Consider the following 17,951-nt stretch of genomic DNA (forward strand, 5'->3'; position numbering starts at 1 on the left):
ACCTTTAGATAGATTAGATAGATAGATAGATAGATAGATAGATAGATAGATAGATAGATAGATAGATAGATAGATAGATAGATAGATAGATAGATAGATAGAAATTGATTCCATCAGTGTCATCTTTCATAAAGCACAAATATAATGACTATTCTGTACAAGCATAATCCAGGAGGCCAAAAATCCCAGCCTGTTTCCCAGAAAAGGTACAAGTAATAAATGTCTTTTTTTTTACACTCTGCTCTTGCTGCATGCTGTAAATTTAAACCTGAACTCTTGGGTATTGACTCACATTCACTCTGAGGGATTCTGCCCGGGACAAGGTTGTGCTGCTGCCATTGTTCTGCACTCCAGGCTACAGGAAAGTTATTGAATCTTCCTTGTGTCTTTGTCCCTTTCCAGCCAATTTAGCACTGTGACTGCAGTGTACCATGATGACATTGTCCCGAGGCACGCTCCCCGGTGAATTGATTTATGGGCCTCTACGTCTTTACTCTTATCCAGCTGTTGGCAGTGAAACGGAATTCTCGGCCAATGATAGAAATGTGTTTTATATTCTTATCTCATTCACTGTCTGGACGTAGTAATGTCAACACTGCAGGAGCAGGACGGTCACAAAACAAACCAGGGAACTGGCTTTTATTAAACAAGGACACATCTGTTATATACAGTGGTCGTGTCATTGGGATGACATTGCTATTACAATAATAACAACAACTATTCAGATTCCACATTTCAGAGCTAATTTAAAGGAATATGCCCCAAAAACACAGATACATACTGCATTACAGAGTTGCAACAACCTGGAGGAGCAACTTATGTCCTACAGTACAGGTGTGACTACTGTAGGTTTCCATTCATTTTTACTGTCAGACAACAATAAACAAGGTGCAGGAAAGAGCTGTTTCAAATGTAATTCAAGAGGCTGAGTTAATTCTGACTGTTGACACGAAACAACAGGTTTTCAGGCTACATCCCAAAATAATAATTTGGGCCCCCACTTGTGCTGTGTTCCTAAAATCCTTTGTCCAATTTGCCAGACATATGAACAAACCAGATCAATATATGTTTTAAAGCTTGCACAGTTAAAAACAATGAGTTTTAACACATTTTACCGCAAATTAATGCCAGTACAGTGCCAACTAATGAAGGATATTCTAGTCAGTTCAGTAGGATCAATACAAATCTGCATTTAAAGTAGTGAGTATTAGCCTGCAGCTTAGACAGATGAGACAATGTTTGTGTTTTAACCAGCGGGTAAAAACTTCATTAACTGCTGCAAATATGACAGGCTTTTCTATTCAGACTGTTGTTGTTTGTTTGTGTGCGTGGAATGTTACTGTACATCTGCATATGGAAATGAATACATTAAAGATTTAATAAGATATATCACGATATGAACTAGTTGTTTCTTAAAAAGGCAACTTCGAAGACAGGTGGAGTTCTGTCACGGTGAAACTGCTCAGATGGTTTTGCAGTTCCTCAGAGTGATCACCACTTCTTGTTGATAGTTTGTTTTCAGTTTCTCTGAAAATGTATCCCTGAGCAACACGATATGGTTTGCAGATTATACAAAGTAGAAAACCGATAAAAAATGGATGGGACTTTGTTCTGTAGTTACTCTGATAAGATGAAAGCAAACGCTCAGGCTTTAGATTTAACTGCAGTACAGCGATTAGCAGAGGCTCCTTATGCAAATGTATGCAGTGAACAAGTGACGGGAGGAACCGTCCTTCATGAGTGTCTCACATCCACATCCCAGGGCAATTTGCAAAGAACTGATGGGTCGTAGAAACATAATTACAGCCCTGATGCATGTGCTTCACTTAACAAGTTCAGTCCTTTACAGTAACTTTGCTCTAAAGGGACAATTAATCCAACTGAAACTTTTCTTTCCAGTCCCCTGTTTTGAAGTCCAAGTAGCCTGAGGAGATTTGGACTCTTAAACTTAAGGGTTTTTTTATTTTCATTTTTTATTATTTTGCATTTTTTTGGCCAAGTGGGAAAAAACAAACCATCATCAAATCACTCCTCCAGCCAATGAGCTGCTGGTCTGAGGAGTTATTTTAACAGCAAAGAGCATATCAGCAAAAAGAAACTCCTGGAGGGGATTTTCCTGCTGCAAAGATTTCTACTTCAGGAACTACTTCTAGGGATTTAACCTACAACTTTAAAATGTGTGGTTAGTAAAAAAGGCTAAGCTAAGGCCTAAGGCCAATAATACAGTCTTACTACTACAGTATATACAGTACTTACTATTTTAATAATTTACTATTATAATTAGCTTCCTAAAATGTATTCATTTGGCTAATGAGTTCTGTGAATACCACTGTCTCTGCTGCGTTAGGTTGTAATGATTCATCTCTGCTCAGGATCTGACTGCAAACTTAAACTAAGAGAAAATGATTTGTGACAAGAGCGTAAGCATGTGGGACTGAGATTCCTCTTCGTAGCCTTGGAGGCTAATATTTACTTCATCAATTTTGTTTTTTTAGGTTATTTAATTCAAGAAAGCATCATTAAAGAGTTAAAGGTCACATAGACAAGGTTATGAAAGCTTATTTCTCATATTATTATATTTCAACAGTTGACAGTGGTTCTGATGATGCAATACACATTTAAAATACCACATCAGGCTTAAGTTAATGTGGTATTTACTATAATGGCTTACAGACCATAGAGAGTGGCTACATGAAGATACTGTATCTACTGTATATACTGCCATAAATGAAATGTGAATTACAGAGCGAAGGACAAAAACGTAAATAAAAAAAAAAAAATCTATACTCCCACATATGATGTGATTAGGTGACACTCATCAATGAATCTCTGCAGCGTTTCCCGACTCCATAAATCTGCTATATTATATTCTTCAGTATGAGTCTGTTAGTGCTACCATTCCTTAGTAAAGAAGACAAATACTTTGTTAGCATTCAGATGATGAAATACTCAGTGCTCGTGCACGTGTGACCTGAGACTGTATGCTGTATAAATACGTACAAACCTATGCAAATAGGTTTGTCCAAGTAAAGAACTGGCTTATTTCCATATACATGCTTTTGAAGTACATGTGGCTCTGAATAAATGTCTCCTGGCTCTTACTTTGACTTAAGAGAGCATACATATTCAGTAGGTGATTTCTTAAGGAGTCAGAAATATTCAGCCAAAGGCTACAGAGTACAGGAAGCGGATGACGTACGTCGCTCTCAGAGCGCCACAGAAGCTGTAGGCAAAGAGTGATATTTTTATTTAGCGTCACCATTGTTTGTTTTTTTTAACAATAGATTATTTTCATTTCAATCCTACCTTCTGTTTTTGTTTTGGGGGAATCAAAAGACAGGGCGATGTCTGCTTCTATTTAGAGCAGCTACACCTGGTCGGGAATTCTCTCTGATGACGACACACTCGCACACACACACACACACACACACACACAGAGCTTTGAAGTCTAAAGCTGGTTTGATGTCGTAGTCCAGTTCTCGCTTAGCCATGACAGTAAATGGTCTGTTCTGAGCTGGAGAGCTGAATCACGAAGCGGTTTTTATATCATCTGTCGAGTCAAAGACACGAAAAGCAACACTGCAGCAAATGGGTCAAAGACACACTTCTCTTATCGGTACCATATATTTTTTAAAACATCTTCCTACAGTCACCTCACTCTGAGTTTCATCCTGCCAAAAGAAGGAAACTCTCCAAGGAGAGTAATCTAATCAGCTCCCTCCCATGGATTTCATTTGCTGTTAATTGCCTTTCCAGTGCTCAGAGGTCAGTCACCATGTTGCAGAGCTGGCCAAGGGCACTGCCGAATGCATCTCCATCATGGCCCCAATTCTCACCGGGATTATCAGCAGAGTCTCATGAACATTTTGCCCGTTGAAGCCATTACACTCAGTCAAGCAGCAAAGCCCTGCAGCCTGTCCAACGCTGCTGCTGCTGCACAAGACTCATACCCATTAGCCAATAGTTTCCAGTGTGCTACAGTGTTTGTTGGAGCATGTGGGTGTGCAATGGTGTGTCCTACCAAACTAGAACAGCTGCAACAAAACTGCTAAATATCATTAAAGGCCTTCTGAGTCTTTATTCCACTTCTGGAACCTTAAAAATGTTATCTTCCAAAAAGTCATTGTCTGCTCATACTTATACAGTATTTGTACGATACATTCTGGTTTAGTGAAGTAACATGATGGTCAAGTATCATGAACCTCAGAAACAGAAACAGAAAAATGTGATGCTTATGAATATTCATGGTTTAGTTCCCTCTAATCAGAAACATTATCTTCATTGTCCGCCCTTCCGTAATTTTCTCAGAAACGTGTCTCTAGGATTGTCCTGAATTTGTCCTTGAATACAACAACAATCCAAATATCGTAATAACATTTTTCAAATCTATATTTTTTGGTGTTGTTGATAAGACATACTGCGGTACAATTCCATTAGCAAATTGGACAAAGGTCACTGGCTGAACAAAGTGCAGGACAGAGCCGCTGCTAAACCAAGCACCAACTCACAATGACTCTACCTCCATTTGTGGGTTGATTTGTTTAAATGTTTTAAAGAGTAGAGACGGCCTCTGCTGCAGTCTCTGCAAGAATGAGTGGGAGGAGACAGAGGAAATGAATGAGCAACTAAAAGCAGAAAAAGCAGAGTGGACGGGGTTTGCTGCCTGCGCCGGGTGTGTGTATGCAGATTAAAGAGGTGGTTGAAGGAGAAACACATTCATTATACTTTGGAGGAACCACTGAATGAAGAATGGTTCGCTTCTACAAAGAGATAACAGTGCAGAGAGGGAGTGTGGGACTGTGCAGCGCTAAATATTCACACACACACACATCGACCGTAATCATCTGAAAGAGGTGACTGGTAGTTTTGAAATTAATCTCAAATAAAACCTGGACATCATGAGTTCAACACACATTCTTTGATTGGTGACAAACTTCCAGCAGGAAGTGAATATTCCTCAGATTTAAAGTCTCAGCGCCAACGGTTTTCATGATTTTTGAACGCACTCGATAATAAGCAGTTGAACTAAATTGAAAATGAATTAAAAGAATTCCTTCACACTGATGAACTGCTGCAAGATGAGCGGAGACACACACGTCTGATTGATGAGCAATGACAACAACCGAAAACAAAACAGCTCATTATCACAGACAAGACAACGACCCCAAACGCACCATGATTAAATTAATAAATGGATAAATGTTATTTATAAATGGTGCATGTCACCTTTATGCATGACTTTCTGTGGTAAATTTAACGACATGCAGTGGAAAGCTGTGGTTGGAGGATGAGGGATCAACTGCCAACTGGGCCGTGTTCTCTGGAGACACCAGCTGATCGGCATCATGACGGATCGTCTATTTTTAGGTGTGACTTCACACAGGAATCAACAACAATGTGATGAATTGGCACCAGTGTTTTTTCAGTGTCTGCGTGTTTGTCTTTTAGGCTGGTATTTACTGCTGGACTCATTTATCTGCTGTTGGTAAGTCAGCATCTTGGTTCTACGTATAAAGATCCACCGGCTCATACAGTGTGGTGTTTTGGAGAGACATCTGAAATCCATTCTATTTTCGGGCCTGTGTCTGCACTAATGGCATAAGACGTGAAGTGCGTGCTTAAAATCACAGACTAAAGAGCTGCTGTTCGAGTCTATTATGCTGCAGGAATGGACTAAAAAGTTAGTTAGTACAATTAGGAGAGGAGGAAATGTGACCCAGAGCTTCATTTGTACCAATGAACAACTGAGTCACAACCACATGGTGCACTGCAGGGCGTTTGTTTTTAAGTTGGTTTATTGGCCAAAAAATAAAGGGTTAGGTACTTTACTAAATTATAAATGTTATATTTGTTTTAATTTTTTATGACAGGCTTTATTTTTTATCCTGGAATAAAACTTGTAACTTTAGGCCTTTAAGGTTGTTTCATTTCCTAAATGCTGTGTTACCCCGTCGACAGGACCCTCGACTCGTCTTTTCATGTATCTCATCTGTCAACTCTGCAGCCATTTCCTCTGTACTTGGGATCCTTCAGATGTGAGAGAATCACATCAAAGATGAGAGCTGCCTTGTGGGCTCTCCAAAATGAGAAAAAAAGCCTGCTGTCTGCATTTGAAAAAAAAACGACAGTGAAGAGGAATGATGAAACAAACGCCAAATGTGTTCTCAAACATTTAAACTTTTGACTTTAACAACAACGGGGGATATTGGCTGAGGGCTGATGTCATGTTTAGGCTTCTTTAGTTCATTTCAACTGTGCCTTTTGGTCTGAAAACCTCGCTGACAAGATTCGCTGTCAATCATTCATAAACCAAGCTATAAATCTGTTTAAAAAGTTTTGAAAACAAAGTGAGAATGTCTGTTATTTTCTCAGTAGCACTGGGAGAACAGAGAGAATCATCAGTACGTATCCATCAAAAGTCATGTGACGTGCGGGCGTGGAAGAAAATGAACTGAGAATGTTGCACAAGCCGCGAAACAAAGGAGATCAAGGGCGAAGAAACAACAAAGAAGGGAAGGAGGAAGAGGAGCAGAAGGCAAACCATGTGGAGGTGAAGTCAAAATAGAGCATGGCAGGAAAACACAACAGGACATGGACAAGGTGGAATAAAAGACGAAGAAAAAAAGCTGTGGGTAAATAAAACAAACTGCAGTTTTTCCTGGTGAGTACGTACAGAATACACACTGAAGTAGTAGGTGAAGAGCAAAGGAGAAATACACTGAAGTAATGATGAATGAAAAAGTAGAGTTCAAATGTACACATTTAAACTAAAGACTAAACCTAAAATAAATCACATTTTATGACCATATTTAAGAAATTTAAATAAAGCACAATAAACACTAAACTTTCTGATGAATTGTCTCATACAATACCACAAACCTTTTGTTTGTATTAGTGTGTACAATGTTCTTTTTTTCTACAACCAAGTACTAATAAAATAAAATACATATCTGGTCTTTTGTTGATCACAGTGTATAGTAAACTACATATAACCCTCAAGACCTGAATATTTATCCTGCTCTGGTATAAAGAAACTGTTATCAGTTGTTTTGAGGGTGTTTTTTTAAATGTGTTTTTATGAACAAGTGTTGACACATTCCTCCTGTTGAGGCAGCAGATATTCCTTCTCCAAGCGGTGACACAATGGGAATATTAATCTTTGTTTTTTTCCATGACATGTTATTTTTCCTTCTGAGGCTCAACACTGACAAGTCACCTCTGGCAGACACTGGAGCTGTGTCTATGTAAATATCTTCTTCTTCTGTTCTGTCGAAGGAAGAACACCAAACAATAGTCTGGTATTTTTCTGGTAGTTTGTCTGTGACATTTACAGCTGTGTTAAACATCGCCCACTCCAAAAAAGGTTTCCTGACTGGAGTTGAACCCCAGGTCACACATCCAAAACATATATGTAAAGTTATATAAATATATTCCTGCAAAAGGTCTCTGTCTTATAAGGCTGACAGTCGGCCTTTGCATGAATGATGCAGATCTGGTAAATGAGATGCAAATATAGCGAAAAGATGATGATGCACCTGTGACTCTCTGTGACTTCTCACTGGAAGGGATTTCAAGTTTACGACCGACCAGGTCTCTGGGTGAGTGGATGTGGTTTATTCAACGGAATGAGAGTAGAAAATAATGATGAACAACATGATTCACCTGATTAAAAAAATAATTTGATACAGTTAAAATAACTTTTTGCCGACATCCAATATGTCGATATTGTCCAAACTGATTCCGATATCAACCGATACCGATATAGGCCTGGTAATTATTTGTCTACAAACCACTATATAAGTATGAGATTAATTAAATGAGCTGCAATACTGCCATCTAGTGACCGTCGCTTTAATATACAGCCGTTTATCCCCAAAACTATTTTTAGGCCACACATCATTTGGCGAAACCCAGGCATTGTGTTATCGGGTTTTCATTATCCGGGGGAAAAATATCAATATTACATAATATACTTATATCAGTCGGCTGATATTATCGGACATCCCTAAACGAGACTTTAATAGATTTATGAGAGATGGCGTCATAACCACAAAACATTGTAGGTCAAGGACGTCATAAACCGAGGACCCCCTGTATTCAATTCAAACATAGAGGCCCATTTCTATGGAGAAAACATAACCCCACTGGAGAAGGTAATAAACCTCCAGCGGTGCACATCCTGCATGCAAAGTTTTCCTCTCCTTCCTTCTTCTCACACAGGTCCATTTACTCACAGTGGTTTGTTTAGGGCTCCACTGCTTCCATTTGTCACGTACAGAATGTTTCTCCGCGCGCAGCAATCTAATTCAACATAATGTGTCTGTGCTGTTTCATACAAACACAGCAGCACTGAAACCAGACAGAAGGAACATTTGTACAATCCTAAAGCAACAGTCGGAGCACGGAGCCACTGTGACACTGGTTGTTGCCCAGAGTCGCAGCCATCATGTCTGGGTCTCCTCCAGCTACAATAGTCTGTGCTTTTTCCTCTTTAAATGTGGAAGAAAAAAAAAGGAGAGGGAAAAGAGGTTAAATGGCCCCCGGGACCCTTTGAGAGACAACTGTGACAACAGAGCAAGAATCACTACAACAGTGGACGCTCGAGGACAAAGTGAAGCATTCAGGTCCAGCAGAAATGACCAGTAGATCCAGACCAGTGTTTGTAACGGAACCAAACAGGATTTTATGGTCTAACAGCCATTTCAGTCGAGCTATCATGTATAATTATCTCTCTATTCCTATCCTTTTAGCTTGAAGGTTATGTGTATAATTTTCTAAAGAAAAAGGGACACAGAACAACAGTCCAATCTCTGGAGAAAACTCCCAAAACATCACAGCAACCAACAGTTGGAACTCCCTGTTATACATGGAGTTAGACGTAAAAAGACTAAACATTAGCATTGTTTGTTTTGGTTTTAGATAAAAGATTTCAGTTTTTGTTTTCTATGTTGAGGCTGACTCGTAGTGACTGATGCTGGGAGTTTTCCATCTTCCCAGAATTATGTAGGTCAAGTCTCTGTCTCATTATCTCCAAATGGGGAAAAATGGACTTGAGATGTTACCAAGCAAGGGTTAAATGGCTCAGTAGACTATAGTTGTTTATTTATCATAGAATAATAACCTGACAAGAGCCTTTCTTGTTTCATTTCTAAAGAAGTGATTCCCAAGTATCCAGATATCGACTTAATAAAATCCCAATGCAATTTTGCTTTTTTTGTTATATATTTTAAGTTTTTGTTTTACCTCAGGATAAGGTGGACATCAGAACCACTGTTTTAATTAACACCGAAAACAGAGAAAAATCATAGCATTTGTGCTTTATTGACCTTATAAAGTGTCAAATGTTGAACAGCAAGGGTGAGACGAGAGAACTGTCAAGATCAGATTCTATTCTTGTCAGCTCAGTGGTATAACGTTAAGCTGACACTTGACAGTGACAGGAGAAGGTCTACCCCAGATCAACAAAGACTGCTCTATAATATCATATGCTGCAAGGCTGAAAACTAAGACAGCTGTTGACTTTTCTAACTGTTCTGTTCACCATAGAAATGTTTTTTTTTTTAGGGATTGGCAAATAAACAAGTCTCTCCCAAACTGAAGAGCACTTGCAGGAAGCACTGACCCTTTTTTTTTTATTCTCTTTCCTAACCTGGCCCAGTCAGTCAATAACATTGATTTGAATTACAACTTCAAATGCAGGACTAAGGTCCAGCAGTGATGTTTCCTTAATCTAAAAGCTTATCTTGTGTCCACATGAGGAGCATGGAAAAAACAGCTCCTGTAGAAACACGCATGCTTAGTTCAAAGATCAGCCAGTCCGTTGTTTATGTACCATATATAATTAGTGTTTAAAAATGGATTCAAATGCAAATGATTTACATCGATTATTATGTGCTTCAGACTGACCTGCTATTAAACCAAGATGTCAGGTAACCACATGACCTGTGTGACATTCAAGTGTTACCACACGTTGGAATAGCAGCCTAGATATGATTGAGTCGCTGCTCTACCCAGAAGTTCAACCCAATGACCTAATAAAGTTCAACACACTGTATGAGCTCAGAGTTTGCCATATTTAGGAATGTTGACTTACAGCATTGGGATTAATCAAGATAAATTACAACAGTGATGAATCCACAGCTACTGTGTGATTAATCTCAATAGAAACTGGAAACTTAGTACAAGACATTGATAACTGAAACGCAAGCATTGCATATTTTCCCTGACTTCATCAGCTCAACCCTGCTCAAACCCCGGAGCTCAGACCTGAGGACATGTGGAGGAGGTTAGCCAGGTTACAGCAGCATCTGGACTAGAAAAGGCTAAACAACACCTTTGGGAAATGTGCAAGAGGGTTCATCAATCTGCTGATGAACATAAAAGTGAATCCATTAATTAATTATTGATGCAGAGGGTGGAGGTGATGCTGAACTGCCGTGGATGAACAAGACACAAGAGAAGGGATTTGGTCAATGTGAATTAAGTATGCATTCACATTATGCATACTTGATTGCATAATGTACAATTAAGTATGCATATATATATATATATATATATACACAGTATATGTATGGGTGGGTTAGTTACATTAGTAACACTGAATCTTCTCTCATTCACAAACTGTACCATGTGACACGGGCTGGTCCCTTTAAGGTATATTTTTTTTCAAGCATATATATGTATGAAGCAAACTCAAACACAGGAGTTAACAAATCATTTAACACAATTGTGCAAGTATACCCAAGCAACATGAAAGGAGGGTTAGGGTTAGGACATTAAAATGACTGGGTATAATATAGTTCACGCATTAAAAATGACTGGGTATAATATAGTTCACGGTGTTTCTACAATTTCCCAGACATTAAATATGGTAATTAGCTCATAGTTTCATACATTCATTGAAATGTCTGCATGGGAGATTGGAAAACTGCACACAGAGCAGCCCAGCGTCAATATAGTGGATTATAAAATTGATGTAAAAATAAATGGCTTCATGCCTGAGAGGTTGGAATCCAGCACCACAGTCTTATTGCCTTGCAAAATTGCGGCAAACATTAGTGGTTTTATAATTACAGTATAACTAAAATCATTTGTTATCCATGTGTAATGTAGAAAACTCCCACAAATATGAAGAAGATATTTGATTTGGTAGGAATCAGGACTAAAGCTGTGACCAGGTTGGATATTATGACAAACAGCATCTACAGTTAAATCGACATGGATTTTTAATTATCCAAAGGATATCCATTAATATAGTACAACGGTTTACTAAGCTTTCTTTATTATTCCTAGCTGGGCTACACTGCACTGTGTACTTTTTGAATATTGGATTCATATGTTTGAACCACAGGTTTGGTACAGCACTGAGGATGATCAATAAGTATGAACTTTGTCTTCGGCGAAAAAAAACTCATCTCTGTATAGAACAATATCTGGAATCTATACTCATGAGCTCTGACCCAATCTGAGGTCTACTGCGTGGGCCAAAACCCACTGACACTGTGGTTGAGTCACCTCCACCTCCAGTACTAGAGGTGTCAGATGCTGCTTGTTTAGCAGACAAGGTGACTTCAAGGTTGACCTGGCCCGAAGCCGAGGGTCGAGAGGCAGCTCAAGGTCTGGTGACAGGTCTGTCGATGATTGATTAATGATGCATTTATAGCGAGCTGCGCAAAAATTCTGTCTACAAAGAAAAGACAATAAATTATTTTAAATGGTTTTAAAAAAAAGTTATTTTTTTAGAACTGATTTTTGTTATTTTTACTTATTCACATTCACAGTCCTTTATCTTTTGTCTGATGGTAGTATGATGGTAGTCATCGTCCTCCACTGATTGACACAATGCAACACACCTCCTTATACATCAATTGAATCTTTTTTGGTACCTTATAAAAAGTTTGCGAGAAGAAAACAGTGCCTACTTGAAAACTTTACCCACTCAGCATCCACCCACTCAGAGGTTCATCTCAGGACTGAGTAGGTGTGTGTACACAGTCAGACTGTGGATGATTGACACCACAGCACTCTGTCTTCTTCACCAGTCATTTACACCTGTATATACTCCTCAAAAAAAGATAAGAAAGAAAACCTTTAAATGTTCACGATTTAAGAATCAGTGACATCTGATGAAGAAGGTTCAAATCCAAAAGTGACCGTCATATGGGTTAAAGAAAGAAAATCACTCCAAAACTTAACCTTGTGTCATCAGTGACATCACAGGGTCCCCACAGGCACAACAGCAAGAGTGAACAACCAGCTCACAGACACAGTTGGTCAGTTAATGGTATTAAACAGCCGCTGCAGGAAATGGTGGTTGTGCAAAGGGCAGTTCCTGATGAATGGGTTTAATGAAAGCACCACAGCAGGGCAGTGAAAGAGCAGCAAAAAGCTCAATCAGCGAACCCTGCTGCATGAAGGTAAATAAATGAACGGAAAGCTGGAGAAAACAAAGAGGAGTCCATAAAGCTGCACGATGTTGGGCAGCCAACAAGAAAGAAACAGATGTGTTTAATGTGATCCTATTTCTGTTACAGTATACACCACGCTCACAGTAAACACACCCACATTTCACCAGTGTCTCCAGCCCCACACTGCTGCTGTTTTATGAAATGGCTTCACCTATAGAGTGTAGTAGAGCGTGCACCAGAGATAGAACAAAGACGTCTCCAACACACCTTCCATTTGACAGCAAACATTTTCAACGGTAAATATTTACTGACCCCATTGTCTTAGTTGTTAATTAACCATGTTTTAAGCATGTATATTTTTTAAGTATACACACACAATAATCACACTTTTTTTCTCCATAGTTCAATAATTATATATATAATATATTTGAATTTCCTTGAAACAACATGAACAAAATGAATTCATTTTCTATAGCAAAAAATCCTGCAATCAAAGTGTGGTGCGTTTAAGCTTAATTATGAACTAAAAAGGAAGGAGGACACATTGCCATTGGCAGACATGAATTGAGAAAAATATTTTTTTAATGTTGCCCTGACCATAATATGAGGTATATGACACTGTCGTTCACATTATGAAACGTTAAAAAAGAAGCAATCATTTGGTGGAAAAAAAATACACAAGGCCGCTGGTAGAAAGGACCACTGCCTGTTTACACACCTAGTGCAGGAACACGTATGTAAGCACACACTCACACGTGCAGGAGTCCATGCTTAATGATCAAGTGCCACACCAATACCATCCAGGACCATAAAGTAAATTGAAGCCATTTATAAGCCTCCCTATCTCAGTGAGTAGCGGGATAATTAGGAGCTATAACATGGAAACAATGATCCTGGCTCCAGTGGAAACCGACGGCCTCCAGACACTGGGCAGGAGGAAATGAATGATGCTGTTCAACAGCTCCACATAGTCAAGAGCGCCCATGGGTGGAGTCCTGTAACCCCCCGATGACAGATTGGTTTTGTTATGAGGCATCATCAAGTTGCAGCCACACAGTGACATCATTAATCATCAGGTAAAGAGTGGTGAGTAATTAACGCACTAGAACATTCATCACTGAGTAATTAAGTGCAGTTTCTATGTTAATTGAATGGGGAAACACCATTGGCCACTGAGGGGATGCGATGCCTTTTGAACACAACCTGGTGACTAGAGAAAATGGAGACTTTTATCGAGCTGCCCTAGGGTTCTGGATGTAGGTCTATATGATGGTTAACATGGCATAAAAAGTATTAAAGTTTATTTGGGAAAACATTTTATTTTTTTAAAAGAGAACTGTTTTGCGACTATATGTAGACATGGTAAAATACCTCAACTCTGCAACAAATCTAAAAATAATATCACGCCATATGTCCCATGTGTAACAGCCGTTTCTATTGTTCTAAAAGTGACACACAGCCATGGCCGTGGCTGTGGGGTTTTTTTTTTTTCCAATTCCCTCAGCAGTGTTACACATAGCTAGCAAAGCACAAAACGCTGGAGGGAATCGACTCTCAACCATGTCATACACAAGTCGGCCTTTTCATGTATTCAGTCAAACTAACACAATTATTTTTTCAAGCAATGTTAAAAAACCGACAGATATGACTCAGCACATACTCAGCCTGAAACATCAAACTGTAGCCAAAATATAAAGATACATTTTAATTATCTCACTAAATTATCTAAAAACTTTATAAAAGACTTTATAAAAGACTCTTTTATAAAGGGGAATTTTGGAATTTTCAGTGCATCAACTGTAAGTCCACTTACACTAAAAAATGTAAATTTGTTGTGGAAACAGAAGATTATTTCTTTCTTTAATAAACCTCTGCGATTTAAACAATTCTGATTGGTGTGTAAATAGAAAATTCCGTAAGGTGTGTCTATGAAGATTCTCAGTCATCCAGGTCATGGTCAAGGTTGAAGAGGCAACTGGATGTGAAACTTTCTCAAAGATTACACCTGTCATTCAAGAGGCCTCTTCAGAACTATACGGTGTGAAAAACAAAGAACTATTTCATGAAGAAAATTCTTAACTTTTCTGGGGTTTGATGTACAATGTCCGATTGTGTTTTATGGGCTTAGGTATAAAAGACTAGAGAGGGTCGTTGTTGAAGAGGGAGTGGGAATAAAAGCACCTAGAACCAGGCACGAATAACTGAAACTATCCCTTTAGGAGACATCAAGTGCTCCTTCTATCTGTACCCTGGCTTATTGAGACCATATTTAAGAGAAATGCCTGTTTTTCATTTTGAAAATATATATACAGGAATAAATGCCAAGTATATATTTAATACCATTAACATTAATGAGCTCATTGTAACTGCATACACTCCCACTGACTGTGCCTCCCAAGAGTAAACAAAATTAAAGCTCAAACACGGCCGCACATTAATCATCCGCTCCCGCTCTGATGTAAACTAATGGCACTGGCTTCTTAATCATAATTGAATTGGCTTGAATTCACAAGATTTCTGACATGGCAATGTATCATGTTCTGGGAGCTCGGTTCCACTTTAGAGGTTCCCTCCGTTTCTCTCTCACTTCCACCCATACAGGACTAGAGAGCCCTCTTAAGCAGCTGCTTCTGACTCTGAATGCATTCAGAAACACTCACATATAGAAAAAAGAAAGAAACAAGAAGAACCAATGAAGGAATTCAGTCCTTTCAGTATTTTGGAGATATGATCGGTGTCATTTCTGAATGATCATCTGTTTGATAAGGATTCCATTTCAGAGAAGAGTTGCTGATAAAGACTGTGCTGCTGTTTGCATCCATTCAGACTGTGGTTTTCCTATTCCCTGTGGCATGGAGGATCTTAGAAATCAGACCCTCTTGTTGTGATGCAGATGAAAGCAGCTCACTTTCATCTGCATCACAACAGGCATCAAAAAGAGCTGCTGGTGTTCTTCCATACCAAACACACACACACACACACACACAAAGTGCATCCATTGCTTATCTCACACAATATCATCCATTCACAGCCACACACCCCTGTGTCTCCAGTGATGGTAATCACAGCAGCTTCTGTCCTGTGTAATGTTCTGCCCAGCTCGGAGTGATTGGTTTCCTTTTCATGTGGACAGCCCTGCTGCTATCTCTGCGCTGCTATCTCCGCGCTGCACACACAAGGAAAAATTCCCATTAGTGTTTATATATATTTATTTACATTCTCCCTTGTACACATTCTACTGCAGGAGACGTCTCTCAGGTGTTGATGTGCACGTGATCATTAAAGCTGCTGTGCTGCCACAGAGGCAGGCGGGTTTCACTCAGTTAGAGGCTGTGAAGCCTCAGTGTGTGTGTGTGTGTGTGTGTGTGTGTTCGGTGTGTGTGTGTTCAGCTATCAAGGATTAAGAATTAGGGATGGAAAAGCTTTTACTTTTGAACTTTTAATCAAAACACAACACACTCTCACAGCAAGGAACCAGGACTTCAAAGGCTTCCATTTAGCATTTAGCCAGTACAATTACTAGCACAATGAAGGACAAGTACAGCTCATTCGTAGAGGATATTTCAGTTCAGCTTGGAAAGACAGCCGGGAGGTAGAAGTTTATCCGTACAGGCCATAATTACAGTACTAACAGACCCACGGAGATCAAAGGGAGAATTACATGTACTATTGAATATGTGCATGGTTGCAATCAACGTAGTTGGGGTTTATAAAGGGTTAAAGTGTCCATTTCTACAGCAGTGTCAGAAACTACTAAAAATGAATGGATTTCACCATTAACTAGAAATAAGGGAGATTTCCCACTTTTCATCTATGATAGACAATCCACTTGGCAGACACGTCCGGCTCTAATCACACTTCACTACAATCACTAAGATCAATCTAGTCAGAAAGAAAACAAGAAACACCAAATGCTGACACACAAAGTAAAGGTGTTATCACGTCTCACTCTCATTTTTAATCATAACAACAGACATTCATTTCCTTTGAACGGTATCAACGGCAGACTAAAACCAGGTATACACTCACGGAAATCATTAGCAGACAGACTCTGACTCTATTGGATTTCCGGCTGAGGCACCGGGCACCCCTGGCATCCACCGGAAGAGACACATGGGGAGCAACCAGCAATCTGACCTTTCACACTCACACGCATGGTCTCCGGGCTTTTTGATGGCAACAGAGTCTCAGAGTTGACTGAAAACATAGGTCTTCAAAGCCAAAGGGTAAACATGTCACAAATGGCTCATGATCCCAGCGGGGGACTCGTCTGATTGCTTTCTTTTTCCTTCTCATATGAAAATGTCAACCAGCATGAAGAGAGCCATCCCACTGTGTTGGCTGATAATTAGAGGATCTGTTTTTCTCCTCCCCTCTACAGTATGTAATGGCAGCTCTTAGGGATCAGCAACTGGTGAAGGATGAAGACGCTCCAGATTGTTCCTTCGCGCTCTTTATGTTTTACCATATTTGGGCACTTCTTCCTGTAGTTTTTTTTCTGTATTTCACAGTTGTCAACAACAGCAACATCCCATGATTATTTCACGTCCAAGGATCAACGCCATCTGTTGATCCTGAGTCTTGTTGTTCATTGGTTTAAAACAGTAGTTTGTGTCAATAGCAGACAGACATCTCTTACAGTAGATATCTAAGCCTTTAATGCCTCTATGTTAAGTAACAGAGTTATTATTTACCTGCCATACATAAACCATAGAATAGAAATGACAACAGCTAAGAGACTGTTTGAAAATGATTTCTATATTTATCGTTTATTAAACTAAACTGTTTAGCGGGAGTGTAGCCTGGTGCAATAAGAATAGAAAAGCGCCAGCCTACGTGCGGTGCATCACACAATGGAATAGAATAGACTTTATTGTCATAACAGATACTCAAAAAAACAAAAACTAGGACTGGCACCTGGAGACGTGATTAGAAGAAGATTATAAATAATAAACTTTTTGCCATAAATAAGTAACAACATGAATCTAAATAGGGCTCTGTAGTTTTGTCTGTGCAAGAATAACACTGATGTTTCTACACCTGATTTGTATCTACGAAAAGAAAAGTGGCAAACAGTCAGTCACCTGTTCTCAAATCAGCAGTTTGACAGGATAGCACATTCCCTTGTGCTCACTACACACACACACACACACACACACACACACATCTGTGAGTCTGACAAGCCTTCAGAAGACAGATGATGTTTGAAAGAAGAGATTCAAACATTATATTTCAGCATTAAACTAATATTCTTGGCTGTGGGTCTGGAACTTCCAAAGGTCTTCTGTTACCACGACCCACTGAAGTAAAAAAAAAAAAAAAAAATGGAGCTGCTGTGGTTAAAATGTGAGGCCATAATTAACTTATATGCCTGAGGCAAGCCCGCAGTTGAAAAAGACAAGAGAAAACAATCACAGTTGTAATTATATTAAACGTACAGCAATGGGCAGGAGGAAATAACAAATGTGTTTAATATTCACATCAACTCCTCGTTCCCCAAAGGTTTACTGTAGCAGCGCAGGTGCAGCCCCAGCAGATTCAGTG

At 39.2% G+C, this 17,951-nt stretch overlaps 1 long non-coding RNA gene across 1 annotated transcript in view; it reads right to left on the reverse strand.

Annotated features, from left to right (window-relative positions):
- Positions 1–15,028: 15,028 nt before the first annotated feature.
- LOC112488129 (uncharacterized) overlaps positions 15,029–17,951 on the reverse strand; it is a 12,921-nt gene continuing 9,998 nt past the window's right edge. The window contains exon 4 of the long non-coding RNA XR_003051871.1: positions 15,029–15,573. This is a non-coding gene — a long non-coding RNA (uncharacterized LOC112488129). The remainder of the gene's footprint in view (positions 15,574–17,951) is intronic.

The sequence above is a fragment of the Cynoglossus semilaevis genome, chromosome 15 (assembly GCF_000523025.1).
Source record: "Cynoglossus semilaevis isolate Cse_v1.0 chromosome 15, Cse_v1.0, whole genome shotgun sequence".
NCBI lineage: Eukaryota > Metazoa > Chordata > Actinopteri > Pleuronectiformes > Cynoglossidae > Cynoglossus > Cynoglossus semilaevis.